Source organism: Oncorhynchus mykiss, chromosome 16, assembly GCF_013265735.2.
Source record: "Oncorhynchus mykiss isolate Arlee chromosome 16, USDA_OmykA_1.1, whole genome shotgun sequence".
NCBI classification, from domain to species: domain Eukaryota; kingdom Metazoa; phylum Chordata; class Actinopteri; order Salmoniformes; family Salmonidae; genus Oncorhynchus; species Oncorhynchus mykiss.
In genome coordinates this window covers 48096752-48114023 of record NC_048580.1, presented here as the reverse complement: position 1 = coordinate 48114023, position 17272 = coordinate 48096752, and the positions used below count along the sequence as shown (strand labels likewise).

At 41.8% G+C, this 17272-nt stretch overlaps 1 pseudogene; it reads right to left on the bottom strand.

Annotated features, from left to right (window-relative positions):
* Window positions 1–511: 511 nt before the first annotated feature.
* LOC110491082 lies at window positions 512–12338 on the bottom strand (annotated as a pseudogene).
* Window positions 12339–17272: the final 4934 nt, after the last annotated feature.

Here is a 17272-nt window from a genome sequence, read left to right as displayed (position 1 = left end):
AGGCGGCCATCTCTGTCGGCGCCGGAAGTATTGAGGTCGCCCTTATTGAGGTCACCAGTTAAATCCACTTCAATCAGTGTAGATGAAGGGGAAGAGACAGGTTAAAGAATAATTGTTAAGCCTTGAGACAATTGAGACATGGAATGTGTAGATTTAAGTGCCTTTGAACAGGGTATGGTAGAAGGTGACAGGCGCACAGGTCTGAGTGTGTCAAGAACTGCAACGCTGCTGGGTTTTTCACGCTCAACAGTTTCACGTGTGTATCAATAATGGTCCACCACCCAAAGGATATCCAACCAACTTGACACACCTGTGGGAAGCACTAGAGTCAACATGGGTCAGCAACCCTGCGAAATGCTTTGAACACCTTGTAGAGTCTATTCTCTGACGAATTGAGTCTGTTCTGAGGGCAAAAGGGGTTGCAACTGAAGGTGTTCCTAATGTTTTGTACACTGTGTATATTTACAAAGGTTTCTACCAATGTATGAATATATTTCCTAAAATGGTAAATTCACTCACCTGAGATTGGGGGACCCAGAAGCACGGGTCAACAATTGATGATGGTGACCAGTCCTACTGCGCTTGAGGACCGCTGTGCTCCAACCAGATCCATCAGGACCTCAAAGAGCAGGGCACACACCATGCCAAAAACCACACCAAAGACAGCATACACAACCAGGCCTGCATACCCCAGGTAGTCTGCAAAGAACAGGCAGAGTAAGTGACACACACCATCGTATGCTACGGAGAAACTAAAGAAGTACTGGATCCTGGGCCGGATCCACTTGGTGTTAGCGATGAGGCCTGTCCCTGGCCTGGCAAACATGTCCACTTAAGGAAAAGATGGAGAGAAGGAAAGCGGCCTTGTAGTTATCAATCCCAATTCCTTTGGCATTTGAAAAAGACATGACCACATCGCTTATGAGGTAGATGATGAAACCTCTGTTTGAGATATCTAGGAATCTGTCTGCACAGCCACCCTTTCTCGGCTTCTGCTCTGATTCACTTAGAAGGCCCCCTGCCTCAAGGTTGGCATTGTCCTCATTGGACCCTGTTTTCTCGTGGTTGTTCCATTAGAGGCTGTGACAGGATCTATTTTTAACTGTTTATTTTAACGGGTCTAATCAGGGCTCCAGCAACACAGCAGTTCATCACTATGGCTCCCAGGATCATGAAAGCTCCCCTCCATCCAAAGTTATCTGTCACGCCCTGACCTTAGATATCTCTGTTTTCTTTATATTTTGGTTAGGTCAGGGCGTGACTAGGGTGGGTACGCTAGTTTTTTATTGTTCCCAATCAGAGGCAGCTGTTAATCGTTGTCTCTGATTGGGAATCATATTTAGGTAGCCATTTCCCTTTGGTGTTTGTGGGATCTTGTCTATGTGTAGTTGCCTGTCAGCACTCGTTTGTATAGCGTCACGGTTCGTTTAATTATTTTGTTAGTTTGTTCAGTGTTCATTCTTTAAATAAATAAGAATGTACACATACCACGGTGCGCCTTGGTCCGATCCTTATAACGAACGTGACAGAAGATCCCACCAAAAATGGACCAAGCAGTGTGTTCAGGAGGAATGGACCTGGGAGGAGATCCTGGATGGAGCAGGACCCTGGACACAGGCTGAGTATCGCCGTCCGAAGGAGGAAATAGAGGCAGCGGAAGTAGAACGGCGACCTTACGAGGAGTTATACCAACGAGGCAGGCCACAGAAACCCCAATTAAAACAATTGGGGGTGGCACATGGAGCAGTCGGCAGAGCCGAGGAGCGAACCAGAGCCAGTCAGGGAGTCGGATGAGGAGTTCGAAGTAAGATTCCGGAGAGAGGCGCTAGCATTGAGAGCGCTGCAGAGCAGGCGTGCTGAGGTGTGTGTCATCAGCCCGGTATCACCAGTGCCGGTCCCACGCATCAGACCTCCAGTGCGCCTCCACAGTCCAGTACGTCCTGTGCCTCCTCCCCGCACTCGCCCTGAGGTGCATGTCATCAGCCCGGTAACACCAGTACTGGTCCCACGCATCAGGCAACCAGTGCGCTCCCACAATCCAGAGCTTCCAGCGACAGTTCCCAGTCCAGAGCTTCCGGCGACGGGCCACAGTCCGGAACCTCCAATGACGGGCCACAGTCCGGGAACCTCCAACGACGGGCCACAGTCCGGAACCTCCAACGACGGGCCACAGTCCAGAGCTTCCGGCGATGATCCACGGTCCGGTTCTACAAAGGCGGAGGGATCAGCGTAAAGAGGGGGGGCTGCGTCCAGAACCGGCGCTGCCACTGAGGGTAGATGCCCACCCGGACCCTCCCCTATAGGTTCAGGTTTGCGGCCGGTAGTCCGCACCTTTGGGGGGGGTACTGTCACGCCCTGACCTTAGATATCTCTGTTTTCTTTATATTTTGGTTAGGTCAGGGCGTGACTAGGGTGGGTACGCTAGTTTTGTATTGTCTAGGGTTTTTGTATGTCTAGGGTTTTGTAGGTCTAGGTGGTTTTATGTCTATGGTGGCCTGATATGGTTCCCAATCAGAGGCACCTGTTTATCGTTGTCTCTGATTGGGGATCATATTTAGGTAGCAATTTCCCTTTGGTGTTTGTGGGATCTTGTCTATGTGTAGTTGCCTGTCAGCACTCGTTTGTATAGCGTCACGTTTCGTTTTGTTAGTTTGTTCAGTGTTCATTCTTTAAATAAATAAGAATGTACGCATACCACGCTGCGCCTTGGTCCGATCCTTATAATGAACGTGACATTATCAAACAGGAACTTATTGAGTGGATCCAGAGTGGAGAAGAATACCGGACTTCCTGTGGTGGCTAGGCCATTTGCCGTTGGTCATTTGAGCTAGAAGTACTTTCCTATGACTGTGAGAGAAGGCTGTAAGTTGAAAGAGAGGCTGAAACCTGTAAAAGTTACTTCATCAATCAATAAATCAATCTATCATCAATGAAGTTCCGCCAAATTTAAATCACACTGGTTGGATGACATTGGTGGTGTCACTGAAACTATATTGCCTGCCAATCTGTCTGATAACATGTCACTCAAACATCACAAAAACTGTCAGTCTGAGTACAAAGAGTTCTCAAGCCAAGCTTGGATTCAGCGTGCTGTTGTGTGCTTACTGAGCTCTCTTCCTTCCTGTTTGTCTGGCATATGAGTTTATTGAAATTTCACCAATCTCTGCCCTATCTGAAAATACTTTTAGGTTTTTAGTGGGGGATGCCTAAAGCATGAGCTGTTTGTTTTCTGGTATGCTAGTTTTCCAAATACTGTGCATGTAAAATTCTTGTCTAATCAGAGAGGGGGAAGAATATCCCAAAGCAACCTTTGTGATCTAATGATCTAACAGACACAGGCAGGCCCACATAGTGAAGGCCTGTCGTTGAACTATCCTTAACCACACATTGAAAGAGGGTGAGAGCTTAGAGGCTGCCTAGAGCATTGGCCCTAAGTGATCAAAGACTATTCTTCTCTCTGAGTGACACAGCCTTCTGGCGTACACAACAGAACTACTCTAAAACCACCCTCTTCCATAGACTTACACGGTAATTATGACAACTTCCGGAGGACGTCCTCCAACCTATCAGAGCTGACCCAATCAAAAGATCACATAATTAATCTAGTACTGAAAGCATAAATACAGCTAGCTAGCACTGCAGTGCATAAAATGTGGTGAGTAGCTGACTCATAGAGAGAGAGAAAGACAATAGTTTTACAGTTTGAACAAATTAAGTTCTTCAAAAATAAAGTGAGTTTTTTCTTCTCACTTTCACTTACCTACTCAAACACCCTGCACAAACAGAGAGGGGAGCTATGTTAGCTAGCTGGCTATGTCTATGGCTAACCAACACTGGAACTACAAGTCAAGGTAAGCTTTTGGTTTTATTAATTTATTTCCACCAGGGCCAGACGTTGTAACTGCTAAACTGCTTGCTGTACACTGTACTGTATGATTGTAGCGGGTTTATTATCAGGTTAGTTCTAGTAGCTAGCTATGTTGATTAAGATGCATTAGCTAATATGGTGAAGATGTAGGCTGTGTGTAGCGGTTAGTGGTGATGGTATGAAGGTTTGACTTGGAAAGGTTTTTTCGCCTGGTCACAGACAGCTGTTGTATTGTGCACTGAAGTCCACAAGCGAAGGGAAAAGGTGAGAGGAGGAGAGCATGTAAATGCAACAAGGAATTATATAACGAGCAAATGATCATGCTGTTTGTATGTGGCTGCAATGAAAGGGAACTGTGTTCATTCCGCTGTTTCTGTTGAAAAACCTTTCTTAAACGGAAGCACGGAGAGAAACATACCTGATTTCTCATTTGCAACTGTTGGACTAATGACTACACCCTAGATCAGCTAGATGCAGACAAAAGTGTGCAAGGCGGTATTGAATGTGTCACTGTCTGTCACCTTGATTACTCCGTTTTCTCTCTCTTAGGCTAGGTTGTAACAAACTTATTTGTATGTGTATTTATTATGGATCCCCATTATCCAATGCCAAGGCAGCAGCTACTCTTGCAAAATCAAGGCAGTTCATACAATTTTAAAAACATAACAATACATTCACAGATTTCACAACACACTGGGTGCCCTCAGACCCCTACTCCACCACTACCACATATCTACAGTACTAAATCCATGTGTATGTGTGTATAGTGTGCATGTTATCGTGTATGTGTATGCATGTGTCTGTGCCTATGTTTGTGTTGCTTCAGTCCCCACTGTCCAAAAAGGAGTATTTTTTTAAATCTAATTTTACTGCTTGCATCAGTTAATTAATGTGGAATAGAGTTCCATGTCGTCATGGCTCTATGTAGTACTGTGTGCCTCCCATAGTCTGATCTGGACTCCCATAGTCTGATCTGGATGTCTTGTGTATGCATGGGTGTTCGAACTGTGTGCTATAGTTTAAACACATAGCTCTGTGAATTCAGCTTGCCAACACTTTATATAAAAACAAGTAGTGAGCCATGAGAGATTGACATGGATATCATTAATGTTAGCTCCCCGTGTACAGCTCCCTTTTGTGGCACCTAACCACGCGACTGAAAAGTAGTCCAGCTGCCACATTTAAGAAGGCAAAGTAGCGCTTTATTTTGGACAGACTTCACCCCATCTTAGCTACTGTTGTATCAATATGTTTTGACCATGACAGGGTTACTCCAAGCAGTTTAGTCACATCAACTCGCTCAATTTCTACATAATTCATTACAATATTTAGTGGAGGTTTAGGGTTTAGTGAATGATTTGTCCCAAATACAATGCCTTTAGTTTTTGAAATGTTTAGGACTAACTTATTCCTTGCCACCCATTCTGAAACTAACTGCAGCTCTTTGTTGAGTGTTGCAGTCATTTCAGTCGCTGCAGTAGCTGACGTGTATAGTGTTGAGTCATCCGCATACATTTTACAGAGGTTTACTAAGGGTTGGTAACAGGCTGATTGGTCGGCTATTTGAGTCAGTAAAGGGGGCTTTACTATTCTTGGGTAGCGGAATTACTTTTACTCCCCTCCAGGCACACACTTTCTAGTAGGCTTAAACTGAAGATATGGCAAATATGAGTGGCAATATTATCCACTATTATCCTCAGTAATTTTCCATCCAAGTTGTCAGACTCTGGTGGCTTGTCATGTTGATAGACAACAATACTTTTTTTCACCTCTTCTACACTCACTTTACGGAATTCAAAAGTACAATGCTTGCCTTTTCATAATTTGGTCAGATATACTTGGATGTGTAGTGTCAGTGTTTGTTACTGGCATTTCATGCCTAAATTGGCTTATCTTGCCAATGGAAAAAATCATTAAAGTGATTGGCAATATCAGTGGGTTTTGTGATGAATGAGCCATCGGATTGGATGGAGCTGAGTTTACCTTTTTTTCCCCAACATTTCATTTAAGGTGCTTCAAAGCTTTTTACTATCATTCTTTATATAATGTATCTCTGTTTCATAGTACAGTTTCTTCTTTATTTAGTTTAGTCACATGATTTCTCAATTTGCATTTTAACCAATATGTTGTGCTGCCAAACTTATACCTTTTACCTCATCCCTTTCAACCATAAAATGTTTCAATTCCTCATCAATCCACGGGGATTTAACAGTTTTTGTAGTCATTTTCTTTATTGGTGCGTGCTTATTAGTAACTGGAATAAGCAATTTCATAAATGTGTCAAGTACAGCATCTGGTTGCTCCTCATTACATACCACAGAGCAGCAAATATTATTTACATCAACATAAGAATCATTGCAAAACTTGTATGACCTAGGCCCCTTTTTTCTCAATTTCCGCCTGAATGACGTGCCCAGAATAAACTGCCTGTTGCTCAGGCCCTGAAGCCATGATATGAATATAATTGGTACCATTGGAAAGAAAACACGTTGAAGTTTGTAGAAATGTTAAAATAATGTATAACACAATATAAAATAATAAAATATAAAATAATGTATAACACAATAGATGTGGTAGGAGGGAAAATCCTTTTTTTGAGAGAGAGACCATCCTCTTACAATGGCAAGTATAAGGTCATAAGGAAAATTTGCTCCCTGGATATAATTCCTATGGCTTCCACAGGGTCAGCAGTCTATGTTCAAGGTTCCAGGCTTGTAACATAAAAAATGAATAAGAAATAACAGTTTTAGTAGAAGGACACAATCTTGGAAATTTGTGTTTGCGCTCGCAATGTAGGCAGGATGTACCTGCTAAAATCCAATTGAACATACTTCTTTCCGTAAGAAATATTATAGTTTTATTACATTTTAGGGTATCTGAGGAGTAAATAGAAACGTATTTTGACTTGTTGAAGTTTAGGGGTAGATTTTCGGATTCCTTTCTCTGCATGTTGAACGAGCGGATTACTCAAATTGATGGCACCAACTAAACAGACTTTTTGGGATAAGCGACAAAACAACACTGCATGTTATAGCTGGGACCCTTTGGATGACAAATTAGAGGAAGATTTTCAAAAAGTAAGTGAATATTTAATCGCTATTTGTGAATTTATAAAACCTGTGCCAGTGGAAAAATATTTTGATGTACGGCTCCGTCCTCAAACAATCGCATGGCATGTTTTCGCTGTAAAACGGACAGTGCAGTTAGATTAACAAGAATTTCAACTTTCAACCGATATAAGACACTTAAATGTACCTAAATGTTTAATATCCATAATTTGTATGATTATTTATTTGAATTGCACGCCCTCCAGTTTCACCGCTAGCGGGACACCTAGCCCTAAGACGTTTTTAAACACTATATTAAGCCCATTCTTTGGAACTTTGGTTTTCCTAGATATGGCTTCTATTTTGTAATCACTACATCCTATGAATTTGAATACTCTTTCACATTTCTGCAGCGTTAGTAAAGATGTGATCAATAGATGTTGATTCCTGTGCTGTTTGTAACTACCCTGGTAGGTTGACTGATTACCTGAAACAGGTTGCAGGCACTGGTTACAGTTTGAAGCATTTTCTTGAGTGGGCACTTGATGAAAGCCAGTCAATATTGAACATTACCCAGAAAATATACCTCTCTGTTGATATCACATACATTATCAAGCATTTCACACATTATCCAGATACTGACTGTTAGCACTTGGTGGTCTATAGCAGCTTCCCACAAGAATGGGGTCACGGTATTTCAAGAATCTTCTAAATAAATATCATAATAGGAAGTGTCAATAACCTGTGCTTATTCATGATATATGAAAATAATTGTCTAAACATTAACAATGATTCATATTTAAGTGCTTCCCCACTTTCACCAATAGAACTACTTCCTGTTCATAAGCAGTACAGGCCATTACAATTAACAAGTGTGCCCTCTGCTGTCAAGGCGGGCAATATCAACACCATTACAGCTAAAATTTGAATATGGCTGTTTGCTAAACAACATGTTTTGTTAAACTTTCTTTATCTTCCTTTACAGGGACAATGGTTCATCTGTGCTGTTTGTGGTGGCTCAACGTATGGCATGTCATATAACACTGGCGTGTCATTCATGGTTGTGCCCTCCCGGGCCTGATCTACACAGGCTGAATGCTGTTCAGAGCTACTTGGTTGCATATGAGTGGAGTCGAACTAGGGTGAACTCCAGAAAGTCTGTCAAACGCCTCACCGACAATCCATCACAGTAATCGTGGATTGGTATCTTATAGAAATCAGAGACCACGTTTTATAAGTCTGTAAGCTAGTCATTCATATCTGACATTAGTTTGCTTACATAATCGTAGCCTTTCTCAAGTGGTGCTTTGCAACATTAGTAATTTCATCAATTGATTCGTCAGTGACTGAAATGGAATATTTATCCATGCTTTGCGCTCAGTCGACCTACTACTGCCTTTAACTCTCATAACTCTTGGCATTTTTGTTTCATCTCGTCATTAACAAAATGTCTTCCATTTAATTGACATGTCGTGTCAGTCCCTGCAATCAGTTTTATCTCGAATAATGGAAATATTCTCCATCCTCCCAGCTGCAAACTGCGGCAGTGTGGCCATCGACAGTAATATATCAATCAAGAACTGTGGCTTTCAGCTTCAGTTATGTTGCCCGTAGCTTATTAATGCTAATTTCCAGGTTTTGTCATTCTAAAAAAACATATATTGTTACAGGTGAAGCTTTAGTCTTTTAAAAACCAGGTGACATCTTGCTGAACTGATTCAGGGAAATGCTTCTTTATGTAAAATTTGAACATCCTACTCTACTTACAACGGTTTGGACCCAGCAATGGGTCTACCACGCTGTTTCCTTTACTGCTAGAGTGCAAGGTTAATCTGGCACCTGCACAGGGTTTGGGTTGCACTCAGTTTTTCATAACACTTTTACTCAAGCACCTTTTTACAGCTGGTCTTACAGTTTCTATGGTCATGTTGAAATACCGCCTGATTTCAGATCTCATTATGGGTTAGACTGTTGCCTCTGAGAATGGGTTTACTACAGGATCTTCACCAGTGGTGGAAAAATACTTAAGTAGTTTTTTTGGGGTATATTTACTTTACTTTAATATGTATATTTTTAACTACTTTTACTTCACTATATTGCTTAAGAAAATAATGTACTTTTTGCTCCGTTCACTTTCCTTGACACCCAAAAGTACTTGTTACATTTTGAAAGCTTAAAAGGACAGGACAATTGTCCAATTCACACACTTATCAACAGAACATCCCTTGTCATCCCTACTGCCTCTGATCTGGCGGACTCACTAAACACACATGTTTCGTTTGTAAATTATGTTGGAGTGTGCCCGTGGCTATCCGTAAATAAAAACAAGAAAATGGTGCCACCTGGTTTGCTTAATATAAGGAATTTTAAATGATTTATACTTCTACTTTTGATACTTAAGTACAGTCGTGGCCAAAGGTTTTGAGAATGACACAAATATTAATTTCCACAAAGTTAGCTGCTTCAGTGTCTTTAGATATTTTTGTCCGATGTTACTATGGAATACTGAAGTATAATTACAAGCATTTCATAAGTGTCAAAGGCTTTTATTGACAATTACATGAAGTTGATGCAAAGAGTCAATATTTGCAGTGTTGACCCTTCTTTTTCAAGACCTCTGCAATCCGCCCTGGCATGCTGTCAATTAACTTCTGGTCCACATCCTGACAGATGGCAGCCCATTCTTGCATAATTAATGCTTGGAATTTGTGGGTTTTTGTTTGTCCACCTGCCTCTTGAGGATTGACCACAAGTTCTCAATGGGATTAAGGTCTGGGGAGTTTCCTGGCCATGGACCCAAAATATCGATGTTTTGTTCCCCGAGCCACTTAGTTATCACTTTTGCCTTATAGCAAGGCGCTCCATCATGCTGGAAAAGGCATTGTTCGTCACCAAACTGTTCCTGGATGGTTGGGAGGATGTGTTGGTACCATTCTTTATTCATGGCTGTGTTCTTAGGCAAAATTGTGAGAGAGCCCACTCCCTTGGCTGAGAAACAACCCCACACATGAATGGTCTCAGGATGCTTTACTGTTGGCATGACACAGGACTGATAGTAGCGCTCACCTTGTCTTCTCCGGACAAGCTTTTTTCCAGATGCTCCAAACAATCAGAAAGGGGATTCATCAGAGAAAATGGCTCTACCCCAGTCCTCAGCAGTCCAATCCCTGTACCTTTTGCAGAATATCAGTCTGTCCCTGATGTTTTTTTGGAGAGAAGTGGCTTCTTTGCTGCCCTTCTTGATACCAGGCCATCCTCCAAAAGTCTTCACCTCACTGTGCGTGCAGATGCACTCACACCTGCCAGATGGTCCTGGCGCTTTCTGGACTTTCTTGGGCGCCCTGAAGCCTTCTTCACAACAATTGAACCGCTCTCCATGAAGTTCTAGTTTAGTTTTGGGATTCAGTTCATTTGCATGGCAAAGAGGGACTTTGCAATTAATTGCAATTCATCTGATCACTCTTCATAACATTCTGGAGTATATGCAAATTGCCATCATACAAACTGAGGTGAAAATTAATATTTGGGTCATTCTCAAAACTTTTGGCCACGACTGTATATTTAAAACCAAATACTTTTAGACTTTTACTCAAGTAAAATTTTACTGGATGACTTTTACTTGAGTCAGTTTCTATGAAGGTGTCTTTACTTTAACTCAAGTATGCCAATTGGGTACTTTTTCCACCACTGCTCTTCACATCTGTGTAATTTTGGGGGGACTTTCAGGCTAGTAGTCCCCAGCATCAGTTTTACGTTGAGGATAACTGGTTCATCTTTAGTGGGCCTCAACTCACAGGCCTAGCATCAGTTTTACGTTAAGGATAACTGGTTAATCTTTAGTCGGCCTCAACTCATAGGCCTAGCATCAGTTTTACGTTAAGGATAATTGGTTCATCTTTAGTGGGCCTCAACTCATAGGCCTAGCATCAGCATGTCACACACTAGGCAAATCAAATTAGTCAGGCATCTACATCTAGTTGCTTCGTCTCATGCCATCTTTTCCCATTTATATCCAATCAGCGCGACTGTTCATCACAGTTTTAATCTCTGCCCTAAGCAACTTGCTACTTCCTATTTTCCAACATATTCTCTCAGCCTCAAAGCCGGTTCCCTCTGCATTGACGCCTTCGCGACATCGTCTTCTTTCTCCATGATTCCGTCAATGGCGAGTTCACAACTCCTATCACTATTTCCTTCACGTGATTTAGGGTTTCTGATCTGATCTTTTCATCTTAATCATTTGTCTCACACCTAAGCATTCTAAATCGGGTTCCTGCGGTATTATCATGATAGCTCGCACTTACACTTAATCCTTTCTCTTGCTTTGTGTTTATTTATTCACTGTCGAACCTGCTCTGCACATCATTCTCTTTTAATCCCTCCTATTCAACCCTCCTCTGTTTCACTTCTCTCCTTTCTCAAGTAATATTAAAAAGTGCTATCTTCCCCTCTATGCTACACTGGTATTTTGTTCAAAACTGGAGCCGTAACCACCACAGCTACATTAGGTATAATTCCACCATCCCTCTCCAGCAGCTAGGTGGATAGTTATGCTCTGCTACGTCTCGCATGTTAGGTCCAATCTATTTGACATTTTCTGAGCAATGGCTCCTTACCATGGCTCTCAATAGCTACTTTAGTTGGGGAGTTTCCAATGGCTTTTGGGTCAGACACCCCCTATCGCTCGTTTACCGCATGCACAACTGGGTTTGATGCAGCAAACGCCTCATATTTTATAAATCGCATTACAGCATTTGTGGTAAGGTTCTACGTACCGTCATACATAGCATTTCTTCTAAATAAATCAGCATGACAATGCGAGGCACTCAGCAGGACAGCATTGGGTTTAGACTTGGGAAGGTGCCCATTTCTTTCTGCGTTTCTGTGTGCACTGTTGGGCCTGATGCTCGGTTAGTGTTTCATGTTAATCATGCATATCTCTTACGGCATGCATGGCTGAGTAGACGTACATGCAAACGTCTCGTTCCTACCAAACACATTACACAATTTTCATCTTGCACTAAGCGAGCTTGCATTAATAAACATTCCATATGACACTTTCCATTACAGCACAATTGAACTTTTGTTCTGTTCTTCACATGCATCTCTTTACATGCATTTATCTTTAGATGCAACCATTGCTCCACCATGTCCCTTCTCCCTGGTGAGTAACTGATTGTTTTTTTTTGGGGGGGGGGGGGGGGGGGGGGGGGTTCAATGCCAGCTGCCCAGCATAGGGCAACCTGTCATAAGCATATGGCTCTGAAAAGCATTCCTCAGAGACGAGGCCTACCCCCAAGCTATTCAATAAAATTCCATATCGTATTCCGTCTGTCATTCAGTTAAGCATGTATTTGATTGAATAGCCATAACTATGAAATACACAGTATACACTTACCTCCTGTGTACATGGCAGCCAGCATGATTGAGGACAACCATGCAATCTCACTGTAGAAGATGAAGTTGAAGTATTTTCTGAATTTCCTTGAATTAGATGGTGAGCGATTTGGGGAAGGCATATGAGAACCTGGTGGTGTATAAGGAACCACAGCCCAGCCTCAATCTGGTGGGCTGAACCCCAGGTTAGTGCTGGCCGCATGGTTAATTAGTGACTGGGCTATGGAAACAGGATATTGTTGTCTAAAATGATCTGTTGTGACTTGGCTCAAAAGAACATTACAAGTGACTGGAATAATAGATTGCTGTCACATGGATTTATACATTCAACAAAAACATAGAAAAGATACACTCCTTCCTTCTTTTATATTATTATGCAGTCGTCACTATCATCATGCAACAATCTAATTCATACTGTATATACACTATAAATACAAAAGTATATGGACAATCTTTGGGCAATTCCTTCGACCTCATGGCTTGGTTTTTGCTCTGACATGCACTGTCAACTGTGGGACCTTACATATACAGGTGTGTACCTTTCCAAATCATGTCCAATCAAATGAATTTACCACAGGTGGACTCCAATTAAATTATAGAAACATCTCAAGGATGATCAATGGAAACAGGATGCACCTGAGCTCAATTTCGAGTCTCATAGCATAGGGTCTGAATACTTATGCAAATAAGTATTTGTTTTTTTATTTTTAATACATTTGCAAACATTTCTTTATCGGGTATTGTGTGTAGATTGATGAAGATTTTCTTTTATTTCATACATTTTTGAGTAAGGCTGTAACGTAACAAAATGTGTAAAAAGAGAAAGGGTATGAATAATTTCCGTATGCGCTATAGGGAGGACCAAATCTGCCATAATTATAAATAAATGCAAACATAAATAGGTAAATGGATAAATAAATCCACACTTAAACAAATAAATGAGCAAGGACATACTAAAATGCTGACCAGAATTCATGAATTTCTCTTCATATACAGTGGGGAGAACAAGTATTTGATACACTGCCGATTTTGCAGGTTTTCCTACTTACAAAGCATGTAGAGGTCTGTAATTTTTATCATAGGCACACTTCAACTGTGAGAGACGGAATCTAAAACAAAAATCCAGAAAATCACATTTGTATGATTTTTAAGTAATTAATTTGCATTTTATTGCATGACATAAAGTCCATCATTTATGTCCAAATACCTCCTTTTTGTTCGAGCGTTTAGTTCACAAATACAAATTCATGAGGCGCAGGCACACTTAGTCGAGACAAAAGTTCAAAAAAGTTATATTACAGTTCGTTGGAACATGTCAAACGATGTATAGAATTAATTCCTTTGTCTTTAGAAATGAAAACTCTAACTCTCACGGCCGTGTGCATGATTTAGCTCATGGCATTCTGCCAGACACCTGGTTCAAACAGCTCTTATTCGCTCCCCCTTCCCAGTAGAAGCCTGAAACAAGGTTCTAAAGACTGTTGACATCTAGTGGAAGCCTTAGGAAGTGCAATCGGACCAAATTTACACCGTGTCTTGGATAGGCCTACAAAACCTACAAACCTCAGATTTCCCACTTCCTGGTTGGATTTTTTCTCAGGTTTTTGCTTGCCATATGAGTTATGTTATACTCACAGACAGTTTTAGAAACTTCACAGTATTTTCTATCCAAATCTACTAATAATATTAATATCTTAGCTTCTGGGCCTGAGTAGCAGACAGTTTACTCTGGGCACCTTATTCATGTAAGCTACTCAATACTGCCCCCCAGCCATAAGAAGATAACAATCCAGAGCATCCCAAACATACTCAAAGGGTGACGTGTCTGGTGAGTAGGCAGACTGTGGAAGAACTGGGACATGTTCAGCTTCCAGGAATTCTGTACAGATCCTTGTGACATGGGGCTGTGCATTATCATCTTGAAACATGAAGTGATGCCAGTGGATGAATGGCACGGTAATGGGCCTTAGGATCTTTCACGGTATCTCTGGGCAATCAAATTGCTATCCATAAAATTGTTCGTGGCTTATGCCTGCCTTTACCACAACCCCACCCCCACCCCCACCATGGGGCACACTGTTCACAATGTTGACATCAGCAAACCGCTCTCCCACACGGCGCCATACACATTGTCTGCTATCTCCACGCTACAGTTGAAACCTAAATTAATCCGTGAAGAGTACACTTCTCCAACGTGCCAGTGGCCATCAAAGGTGAGCATTTGCCCACTAAGTCAGTTACCACACCAAACTGCAGTCAGGTGAAGACCCTGGTGAAAATGACGAGCACGCAAATGAGCTTCGCTGAGATTGTTTATGACAGTTTGTGCAGAAATTCTTCAGTTGTGTAAACCCACAGTATCACCAGCTGTCCAGGTGGCTGGTCTCAGATGATCTCACAGGCGAAGAAGCCAGATATGGAGGTACTGGGCTGGTGTGGTCTGCAATTGTGTGGCCAGATGGACATACTGCCAAATTCTCTAAAACAACGTTTGAGTATGCTTATGGTAGAGAAATGAACATGCAATTCTCTAGCAACAGCTCTGGTGGACATTCCTGCAGTCAGCATGCCAATTGCATGCTCCCTCAACTTGAGAAATCTGTGGTATTGTAGTGTGTGTCCTTTTATTGTCCCCGGTACAAGGTGCACCTATGTAATGATCATGTGGTTTAATCATCTTCTTGATATGTCTCACCTGTCAGGTGGATGAATTATGTTGGTAAAGGAGAAATGCTCAATAACAGGGATGTAAACAAATTTGTGCACAAAATCTGAGAAATAAGCTTTTTGTGCGTATGGAACATTTCGAGTATCTTTTATATCAACTCATGAAACATGGGACCAACACTTTACATGTTGCGTTTATATTTTTGGTCAATGTATTTATTTATCTAATTACATGTGAATTTATTTATTCTTGTACTGTATGTATATTTATGTGTGCATTTATTTATTCATTTATTTCTAATTATGGCAGGTTTGGTCCTCCATAGTCACTAGTTACCACAGCCACAATGTCAAAATTGGCGATTTGGTAAAAATTCATATTTAAGGTTAGCAGTGTGGTTAGGCTTAAAATCAGATGTTAAGAAGAATTATTCTGGCTGTAGTAACTAGTAATGACCCTACTTTTGAGTGTTTGTTGTTGTCTGAATGAGGGAAAGCTGTAAATCGGGAGGAGTCTAGACATTGTTCTGATGAGACGTTAATGAGATGTTGAGGATTATAATAAATACCTCTTTGATGTCATACAAGCAAACCACACACCTGAGTCCAAATGTGCACTTCACATTTCCATATTTGAAAACTCAGGTAATTTACAGTATCAACGTTCATGATCACTATGTTTGATACACAGTTAGAAGGATGACATGCGTTATACCTTGGGTTGTCCTGAACCGAATGAGCCTGTTTGTCCTATAGTGAGGAACATTAGTAGCTGACAAACACGCAATCGAATGCACTCATGATTAAATTATATGGACAACAAAATTACAATCTGTTTTTCTTTTTATTTTTTATTTTTTTATTTCACCTTTATTTAACCAGGTAGGCTAGTTGAGAACAAGTTCTCATTTGCAACTGCGACCTGGCCAAGATAAGGCATAGCAGTGTGAACAGACAACACAGAGTTACACATGGAGTAAACAATTAACAAGTCAATAACACAGTAGAAAAAAAGGGGAGTCTATATATACATTGTGTGCAAAAGGCATGAGGTAGGCAAATAATTACAATTATGCAGATTAACACTGGAGTGATAAATGATCAGATGGTTATGTACAGGTAGAGATATTGGTGTGCAAAAGAGCAGAAAAATAAAAATAAATAAATAAAAACAGTATGGGGATGAGGTAGGTGAAAATGGGTGGGCTATTTACCAATAGACTATGTACAGCTGCAGCGATCGGTTAGCTGCTCAGATAGCAGATGTTTGAAGTTGGTGAGGGAGATAAAAGTCTCCAACTTCAGCGATTTTTGCAATTCGTTCCAGTCACAGGCAGCAGAGAACTGGAACGAAAGGCGGCCAAATGAGGTGTTGGCTTTAGGGATGATCAGTGAGATACACCTGCTGGAGCGCGTGCTACGGATGGGTGTTGCCATCGTAACCAGTGAACTGAGATAAGGCGGAGCTTTACCTAGCATGGACTTGTAGATGACCTGGAGCCAGTGGGTCTGGCGACGAATATGTAGCGAGGGCCAGCCGACTAGAGCATACAAGTCGCAGTGGTGGGTGGTATAAGGTGCTTTAGTGACAAAACGGATGGCACTGTGATAAACTGCATCCAGTTTGCTGAGTAGAGTGTTGGAAGCAATTTTGTAGATGACGTCGCCGAAGTCGAGGATCGGTAGGATAGTCAGTTTTACTAGGGTAAGTTTGGCGGCGTGAGTGAAGGAGGCTTTGTTGCGGAATAGAAAGCCGACTCTTGATTTGATTTTCGATTGGAGATGTTTGATATGGGTCTGGAAGGAGAGTTTAGAGTCTAGCCAGACACCTAGGTACTTATAGATGTCCACATATTCAAGGTCGGAACCATCCAGGGTGGTGATGCTGGTCAGGCGTGCGGGTGCAGGCAGCGAACGGTTGAAAAGCATGCATTTGGTTTTACTAGCGTTTAAGAGCAGTTGGAGGCCACGGAAGGAGTGCTGTATGGCATTGAAGCTCGTTTGGAGGTTAGATAGCACAGTGTCCAAGGACGGGCCGGAAGTATATAGAATGGTGTCGTCTGCGTAGAGGTGGATCAGGGAATCGCCCGCAGCATGAGAAACATCATTGATATATACAGAGAAAAGAGTCGGCCCGAGAATTGAACCCTGTGGCACCCCCATAGAGACTGCCAGAGGACCGGACAGCATGCCCTCCGATTTGACACACTGAACTCTGTCTGCAAAGTAATTGGTGAACCAGGCAAGGCAGTCATCCGAAAAACCGAGGCTACTGAGTCTGCCGATAAGAATA